The sequence below is a fragment of the Bufo bufo genome, chromosome 10, assembly GCF_905171765.1.
Source record: "Bufo bufo chromosome 10, aBufBuf1.1, whole genome shotgun sequence".
Taxonomy (NCBI): domain Eukaryota; kingdom Metazoa; phylum Chordata; class Amphibia; order Anura; family Bufonidae; genus Bufo; species Bufo bufo.
The window spans coordinates 94778590-94788873 of NC_053398.1; positions in this window are offsets into that span (position 1 = coordinate 94778590).

Here is a 10284-nt window from a genome sequence, read left to right on the forward strand (position 1 = left end):
GTGCCATCCACAGATCCCCCTCCCCTAAACAGTGCCATCCACAGACCCCCCCTCCCCTAAATAGTGCCATCCACAGATCCCCCTCCCCTAAACAGTGCCATCCACAGATCCCCCTGCTTAAACAGTGCCATCCACAGATCTCCCCCTAAATAGTGCCATCCACAGATCCCCCTTCCCTAAATAGTGCCATCCACAGATCTCCCCCCTAAATAGTGCCATCCACAGATCCCCCTCCCTAAACAGTGCCATCCACAGATCTCCCCCCTAAATAGTGCCATCAACAGATCCCCCTCCCCGATGCTCACAGGAGAACATTTATAAACGAATCATTACCTTTAATCATTGCTAATCTCTTTACTGGATATCTTACTCTGTCTTGACTCTTAGCTCTGGTAACAGCAGGCAGTGCGGGCGGCGCTCACTCACTGACGTCACGCACCTGCTCCTCCCACTAGGCGGCGCAGGCGCGTGACGTCAGTGAGTGAGCGCCGCCCGCACTGCCTGCTGTTACCAGAGCTAAGAGTCAAGACAGAGTAAGATATCCAGTAAAGAGATTAGCAATGATTAAAGTTAATGATTCGTTTATAAATGTTCTCCTGTGAGCGGCGTGGCCCTGTATATTCTAACCCCCAGGCAAGCATCCCTGTCACCATGGGAACGTCTGGGGGTTAGAATATACCATCGGATTTGAGTTTTTACGATCTCACTGAGATTGTGAAAACACAGATCCGATGGTATATTCTAACACCCAGGCAAGCGTCCCCGTCACCTGGGGGTTAGAATATACCATCGGATCTTCTGAGTATACCGGTGGCAACATATAAGACGGATGGGACAGGGGCAAACAAGGCATTTTGCTGCCCCATTGGCAAGTGCCGCCCTAGGCAAATGCCTTGTTTGCCTCGTGATAGATACGCCACTGGATATAAGCGTCCTATGGGCGGTTGTTTATCTCTAAATGGACATTCCAAAACGTCCATTCAGAGATGGCAGCTGCACGCTAATCGTGCAGCTGCTGAGCGGGGGGCCCGATGTCAGTGACAGCAGAGCAACCCAGAAGGAAGGCAGGGACAGTTCCCAGGTTTCCCTGCCTTCTAGATTGCTGTATACATCTGTGTATACAGATCAGGAAGCGCCATCCTGTCCCGCTCCGGTGGTCGTGTGACCGCCGGGGCCTGGAGAGTGCAGGAGCTGACGGGTCTTCCACAGACCTCGATCAGCCCTGCACTGAAGCTGTACAGTGCTGTACAGCCTCTCTGGGGGGTGTATTTCCCCTGTAACTGGGGCTACTATGTCAGCCCCAGTTACAGGAGAAATCGATAATGAAAAGAAAAAAAAAAGTGAAGTTAAATGTCCCCCAGAGGTCTCGGATGACCTTATGGGGGATGCAAAGTGTAAAATAAAAAATTAAAAAAAGAAAGTGTTTTATATATAAAAAAGTTTCACGTGTAAAAAAAAAAAAAAATGTAAATAGAAAAATATTTTTTGAATAGAAAAATATTTGCCATTACCGCGTCTGTGACGGCCGGCTATATATCACATGATCCACCCAGTCTGATAAACACCATAAAAAAGAAATAAATAAAAACTGTAAAAAAAAAGCCATTTGTCACCTTAGGCTACTTTCACACTAGCGTTCGGAGCGGGTCCGTCTGATGTTTCATCAGACGGATCCGCTCCTATCATGCAGACGTTTGTATCCGTTCAGAACGGATCCGTCTGCATTATAACTTAGAAAAATTTCTAAGTGTGAAAGTAGCCTGAACGGATCCGTCCAGACTTTACATTAAAAGTCAATGGGGGCGGATCCGTTTGAAGATTGAGCCATATGGTGTCATCTTCAAGCGGATCCGTCCCCATTGACTTACATTGTAAGTCTGGACGGATCCGCTTGCCTCCGCACGGCCAGGCGGACACCCGAACGCTGCAAGCAGCGTTCAGGTGTCCGCTCGCTGAGCGGAGGCTGAACGCTGGCAGACTGATGCATTCTCAGCGGATCCGCGTCCACTGAGAATGCATTAGGGCTGGACGGCTGCGTTTGGGGCCGCTTGTGAGACTCTTCAAACAGAGCTCACGAGCGGACACCCGAACGCAGGTGTGAAAGTAGCCTTACATCACACAAAGTGCAACACCAAGTGATCTATGTCCAACAAAATGGTACCAAAAAAACCATCACCTTATCCCGCAAAAAATTAGCCCCTACATAAGAAAATCGCTAAAAAAATAAAATATAATATAGGTCTCAGAACATGGAGACATTAAAACATAAATTTTTGATTAAAAAAAATGCTATTATTGTGTTAAAGTGAAATAAATAAATAAAAGTATACATATTAGGTATCGCCGAGTCCGTAACAACCAGCTCTATAAAAATATCACATGACCTAACCCCTCACGTGAACACTGTAATAAAAATAAAATAAAAAGTGCCAAAACACATAACAGCACATAAAGTGCAACACCAAGCGATCATAAAGGCATATGCCCCGCAAAATACTACCAATCAAACTCACCTCATCCCACAAATAATTGGACCCTAAGACAATCGGTCAAAAAATAAAAAAGCTATGGCTCTCAGACTATGGAGACACTAAAACATTTTTTTGTTTCAAAAATGCTATTAAACTTAAATAAATAAGAAAAAGTATACATATTAGGTATTGCCACGTTCATAACGATCTGTTCTATAAAAATGTCACATGACTTAACCCCTCAGGTGAATGCTGTAAAAATAAATAAAAACGGTGCTAAAACAACCAATTTTTTGGTCACCTCGCCCCATAAAGTGTAATAATCAAAAAATCATATGTACCCAAAAATGGTACCAATAAAAACATCAACTCTTTCTGCAAAAAATGAGCCCCTGCACAAGACTATTGGCAGAAAAAAAAAAATATATATATGGCGGTCAAAATTCCCCCCCCCCCCCCAAAATGCTTTATTATGTAAAACTAAAACAAAGAAAGTAGACATATTTGATATCATTGCGTCTGTAACAACCTGCTCTATAAAAATAGCACATGACCTACCCTGTCAGATGAACGTTGTAAAAAATAAACAGTGCCAAAACAGCCATTTTTTTTGGTTACCTTGCTTCACAAAAAACTTAATATAGAGCAATTAAAAATCATATGTACCCCAAAATAGTACCAATAATACTGTCACCTTATCTCCTAGTTTCCAAAATAAGGTAAATTTTTGGGAGTTTCTACTGTAAGGGTGCATCAGGGGGGCTTCAAATGGGACATGGCATGTAAAAACCAATTCAGCCAAATCTGCCTTCCAAAAACCATGTGGCGCTCCTTTTCTTTTGCGACCTGCCGTGCGCCCTTACATCAGTTTACGACCACATGTGGGGTGTTTATGTAAACCGCAGAATCAGGGTAATAAATATTAAGTTTCGTTTGGCTGTTAACCCTTGATGAGTTAAAGAAAAAAAATGGATTAGAATGGAAAATCTGTCAAAAAAGTGAAATTTAGAAATTTCATCTCCATTTTCCTTTAATTCTTGTTGAACACCTAAAAGGTTAACAAAGTTTGTAAAATCAGTTTTGAGTAACTTGGAGGGGTGTAGTTTCTACAATGGGGTCATTTATGGGGGGTTTCCACTGTGTAAGCCCCACAAAGTGATTTCAGACCTGAACTGGTCCTTAAAAAGTGCGTTTTGGAAATTTTCTTAAACATTTTAAGAATTGCTTCTAAAATTCTAAGCCTTCTAACGTCCTAAAAAAAAAAATTACATTTACAAAATTATGCCAACATAAAGTAGACATATGGGAAATGTTAAGTAAAATATTTTATCAGGTATCACTTTCTGTTTTAAAAGCAGAGAGATTCAAATTTAGAAAACAGTGAATTTTTTCAAATTTTCGTTAACTTTTGGATTTTTTTTTCATAAAAAGGTAAAACATATTGACTCAAATTTACCACTAACATGAAGTACAATGTGTCACGAGAAAACAGTCTCTGAATGGCTTGGATAAGTAAAAGCGTTCCAAAGTTATTACCACATAAAGTAACGCATGTCAGATTTGCAAAATTAGTCCTCCTAACATGCCTGTTTTCAATAGCTACTTGCATTCCCCCTGTGATAACAATTCTAAAGCATCTATTCTTATGACTCTATGTTGTGCCATTCCATTATTATTTCTACTAGAAGTTATGACTGAATATCCAACAGTCTGTCATAAGGGTACAGAGGGGTGGTAACAAGTTGGGGGTGTCTACCTGCACAGTGGCAGCACTGATTGGATAGAGTAAGTCTATGCAGGGAATCCCCCCCCCCCCCAACTGGTTACCACTCCTCTTTACCCTTACTGCAGACTGCTAGCAATACATTCATGACTTCTAGCTAAAATAATATAGGAATGGCACCACATAGAGCCATAAGAATAGATGCTCCAGAATTGTTATTACACGGGGAAAGCTTGAAGCTATTAAAACAGGCATGTCAGGAACGGTGAAAGGTCCTCTATAAAACAGGCATGTAAGGAGGTCCTCTTTAACATACCATATTTTTCTCCCTATAAGACGCACTCCCTATAAGACGCCCCCCCCCCCCCCCAAAAGTGGGGGGGAAATTGCAGTGAGTCTCTTGGGGCGAATGCTGCAGTTTACAATGATACACCGCCGACCGCATGCTGCACAGCACGGCCAGCGGGTGTATCAGTGGGGAGGGAGGAGGGGCTGGCATCTAGTTTTGAATGGCAGCAGGGCCTGGTGCAGTCACTGTATTCTATTGCACTGGGCCCCACTCACTGTAGTAATCCTATCTATAACTAGGCATTGTTTAACAATAATCTTCACTTACTAACATCCGTATCAGGCAGGAGGCAGGGCGGGCACTGGCAGCGTAACTCACTACGTCACGCGCCTGCTCCGCCCACTTTATGAATGAAGCAGGTGGCGAGGGCGCATGACGTTGTGAGTTACACTGCCAGTGCCCGCCCGCCTGCCTGATACAGACGTTAGTAAGTGAAGATTATTCACACTACACAGGGACACTGTTATGGAGGGGGGGGGGGGGGAGATCTGTGGATGACACACATAGCATAAGATGCTATATGTGTCATCCACCGATCCCCACCATAACAGTGCCATCCACCGATCCCCACCATAACAGTGCCATCCACCTATCTCCCCAAAACAGTGCCATCCACCTATCTCCCCAAAACAGTGCCATCCACCTATCTCCCCAAAACAGTGCCATCCACAGATCCCTCCCATAAGTGTCAGCCACAGATCCCCCCCCATAAGTGTCTGCCACAGATCCTCCCCCATAACAGTGTAAGACACAGATCCCCCCATAACAGTGTAAGACACAGATCCCCCCATAACAGTGTAAGCCACAGATCCCCCCATAACAGTGTAAGACACAGATCCCCCCATAACAGTGTAAGCCACAGATCCTCCCCCATAACAGTGTCTGCCACAGATCCTCCCCCATAACAGTGTAAGCCACAGATCCCCCCCCATAACAGTGTAAGCCACAGATCCCCCCCATAACAGTGTAAGCCACAGATCCCCCCCCCATAACAGTGTAAGCCACAGACCACCATTAGTTCAAAACCCACCAAAACCTTTTGGTTAATAAAAATATTTTTTTTCTAATCTTCCTCCTCAAAAACCTAGGTGCGTCTTATGGGCCAGTGCATCTTATAGGGCGAAACATAGGGTAGCTTGTAAGCTGATCCAGAGCAATGCAAAAAAGCCCCTGTGAGGTAGAAGATAATTTTCCTCATTTTAGGGGGGAAAAAAATTCCTTCTCGTCTCCAACGAGGCAATAGAATAACTCCCTGGATCAACAACCTTTCTCTAGTAACTATAACCTGTAATATAACACTCCAGAAATACATCCAGGCCCCTCTTGAACTTGTGAATTCACCATCACCACCTCCTTAGGCAGAGAGTTCCATAGTCTCACTGCTCTTACCATAAAGAATCCTCTTCTATGTTTGTGTACAAACCTTCTTTCCTCTAGAAGTAGAGGATGTCCCCTCGTCACAGTCCTGGGTATAAATAGATGATGGGAGAGATCTCTGTACTGACTCCTGATATATTTATACATAATTATTAGATCGCCGCTTAGTGGTCTTTTCTCTAATCTGAATAACCCTAATTTCCTTTTATTACTTTAGTTGCAGAAGACCAGAACTGTACACAGTACTCCATGTGTGGTCTGACTAGTGATTTGTAAAGTGGCAGGACTATGTTCTCATCACGGGCATCTATGCCCCTTTTGATCCAACCCATTATCTTATTGGTATTGGCAGCAGCTGTCCGATACTGGTTTCTACAGCTTAGCTTGCTGTCCACTAAAATTCCCAAGTCCTTTCCATGTCAGTGTTACCCAGTGTTTTACCATTTAGTATGTACTGGTGACATGCATTTTTCCTTCCCACGTGCATAAACTTACATTTATCAGTGTTAAACCTCATCTGCCCAAGCCTCCAATCTATCCAGATCCATCAGTAGCAGTATAGTGTCTTCTTCCGTGTTAATTACTTTACACAGTTTAGTGATATCTACAAAAATTTATATTTTACTGTGCAAGCCTTCTACAAGATCATTAATAAATATATTGGAGAATAGGGCACAATACTGACCCCTGAGGTACTCCACTAGTGACAGTGAACTAATCTGAGTGTGTACCATTAATAACCACCCTCTGTTTACTATCACAGAAACAGTTACTTACCCACATACAGACATTTTCCACTAGTCAAAGCATTCTCATTTTATATACTTTTTTATGTGGTACAGTGTCAAATGCTTTGGAGAAGTCAAGATATGACAACAATTGATTCGCCGCTGTCAAGTCTAGAAATTACCTCCTCATAGAAACTGATTAAATTAGTTTGACATGACAGATCCCTCATGAAGCCATGCTGATATGGCGTTATTTGCTTATTTTCATTGAGGTACTTCAAAATAGCATCTCTTGGATCTATTTAAAGGGAGTCTTTTTCACCTAATCTGAGCGTTTTAGACCGCTCAGATCAGGTTATAGACTCTTTGACCCTCATTACAATCATACCTTTGTTTTATGTGTCCCTTGTCCAGATATTGAAAAAAAACATTTTTTAAACGTATGGAAATGAGCTTCTGAAGGTGCCCAGGCGCAGCGTTACTGGGCGATGTGCCCAGAAAAACACACCTCTTTCAGCCCTCTGGCCCGCCCTTCTGTCCTATTATTACCTCCTCCTCTGCCTCCAGCCGGCGGACGTTACGAGTGTCAAGCGAAGAAGTCAGGCTGGGAACTGGCCCGCACATATACCCATGCTGGGTGAGATAAATATCTCGGTCAAATGCCAACTTTGTATAAAAAAAAATGGGAAAAGTTGTCTTTTGCCAAGATATTTCTCTCACCCAGCATGGGTATATGTAAAAAGACACCCCAAAACACATTGCCCAACTTCTCCTGAGTAAGGAAATACCAGATGTGTGACACTTTTTTGCAGCCTAGGTGGGCAAAGGGGCCCACATTCCAAAGAGCACCTTTCGGATTTCACCGGCCATTTTTTACAGATTTTGATTTCAAACTACTTTGCACGCATTTGGGCCCCTAAAATGCCAGGGCAGTATAACTACCCCACAAGTGACCCCATTTTGGAAAGACACTCCTAGGTATTTCGTGATGGGCATAGTGAGTTCATGGAAGTTTTTATTTTTTGTCACAAGTTAGTGGAATATGAGACTTTGTAAGAAAAAAAGAAAAAATCATCATCATTTTCCGCTAACTTGTGACAAAAAATAAAAAATTCTAGGAACTCGCCATGCCCCTCACGGAATACCTTGGGGTGTCTTCTTTCCAAAATGGGGTCACTTGTGGGGTAGTTATACTGCCCTGGCATTCTAGGGGCCCTAATGTGTGGTAAGTAGGTAAATGACCTGTGAAATCCTAAAGGTGCTCTTTGGAATGTGGGCCCCTTTGCCCACCTAGGCTGCAAAAAAGTGTCACACATGTGGTATCGCCGTATTCAGGAGAAGTTGGGCAATGTGTTTTGGGGTGTCTTTTTACATATACTCATGCTGGGTGAGAGAAATATCTCGGCAAAAGACAACTTTTCCCATTTTTTATACAAAGTTGGCATTTGACCAAGATATTTATCTCACCCAGCATGGGTATATGTAAAATGACACCCCAAAACACATTGCCCAACTTCTCCTGAGTACAGCGATACCATATGTGTGACACTTTTTTGCAGCCTAGATGCGCAAAGGGGCCCACATTCCTTTTATGAGGGCATTTTTAGACATTTGGATCCCATACTTCTTCTCACGCTTTAGGGCCCCTAAAATGCCAGGGCAGTATAACTACCCCACATGTGACCCCATTTTGGAAAGAAGACACCCCAAGGTATTCAATGAGGGGCATGGCGAGTTCATAGAAAAAAATTTTTTTTGCACAAGTTAGAGGAAATTGATTTTTTTTTTTTTTCTCTCACAAAGTCTCCCTTTCCGCTAACTTGGGACAAAAATTTCAATCTTTCATGGACTCAATATGCCCCTCCGCGAATACCTTGGGGTGTCTTCTTTCCGAAATGGGGTCACATGTGGGGTATTTATACTGCCCTGGCATTCTAGGGGCCCTAAAGCGTGAGAAGAAGTCTGGAATATAAATGTCAAAAAAATTTTACGCATTTGGATTCCGTGAGGGGTATGGTGAGTTCATGTGAGATTTTATTTTTTGACACATGTTAGTGGAATATGAGACTTTGTAAGAAAAAAAAAAAAAAATTCTGCTAACTTGGGCCAAAAAAAATGTCTGAATGGAGCCTTACAGGGGGGTGATCAGGGAGTCTATATGGGGTGATCACCCCCCTGTCATTGATCACCCCCCTATAAGGCTCCATTCAGATGTCCGTATGTGTTTTGCGGATCCGATCCATGTATCCGTAAAAAACATACGGACATCTGAATGCAGCCTTACAGGGGGGTGATCAATGACAGGGGGGTGATCAGGGAGTCTATATGGGGTGATCACCCCCCTGTCATTGATCACCCCCCTATAAGGCTCCATTCAGATGTCCGTATGTGTTTTGCAGATCCGATCCATGTATCCGTGGATCCGTAAAAAACATATGGACATCTGAATGCAGCCTTACAGGGGGGTGATCAATGACAGGGGGGGTGATCAATGACAGGGGGGTGATCAGGGAGTCTATATGGGGTGATCACCCCCCTGTCATTGATCACCCCCCTATAAGGCTCCATTCAGATGTCCGTATGTGTTTTGCGGATCCGATCCATGTATCCGTGGATCCGTAAAAAACATATGGACATCTGAATGCAGCCTTACAGGGGGGTGATCAATGACAGGGGGGTGATCAGGGAGTCTATATGGGGTGATCACCCCCCTGTAAGGCTCCATTCAGACGTCTGTATGTGTTTTGCGGATCCGATCCATGTATCCGTGGATCCGTAAAAAACATACGGACATCTGAATGCAGCCTTATAGGGGGGTGATCAATGACAGGGGGGTGATCAATGACAGGGGGGTGATCAATGACAGGGGGGTGATCAGGGAGTCTATATGGGGTGATCACCCCCTGTCATTGATCACCCCCCTGTAAGGCTCCATTCAGACGTCCGTATGTGTTTTGCGGATCCGATCCATGTATCAGTGGATCCGTAAAAATCATACGGACGTCTGAATGAAGCCTTACAGGGGGGTGATCAATGACAGGGGGGTGATCAGGGAGTCTATATGGGGTGATCACCCCCCTGTAAGGCTCCATTCAGACGTTTGTATGTGTTTTGCGGATCCGATCCATGTATCCGTGGATCCGTAAAAAACATACGGACATCTGAATGCAGCCTTACAGGGGCGTGATCAATGACAGGGGGGTGATCAATGACAGGGGGGTGATCAGGGAGTCTATATGCGGTGATCACCCCCTGTCATTGATCACCCCCCTGTAAGGCTCCATTCAGACGTCCGTATGTGTTTTGCGGATCCGATCCATGTATCAGTGGATCCGTAAAAATCATACGGACGTCTGAATGAAGCCTTACAGGGGGGTGATCAATGACAGGGGGGTGATCAGGGGTGAATAAGGGGTTAATAAGTGACAGGGTGGGGGTGTAGTGTAGTGTAGTGTGGTGCTACTTATTACTGAGCTACCTGTGTCCTCTGGTGGTAGATCCAAACAAAAGGGACCACCAGAGGACCAGGTAGCAGGTATATTAGACGCTGTTATCAAAACAGCGTCTAATATACCTGTTAGGGGTTAAAAAAAAAAATCGCATCTCCAGCCTGCCAGCGAACGATCGCCGCTGGCA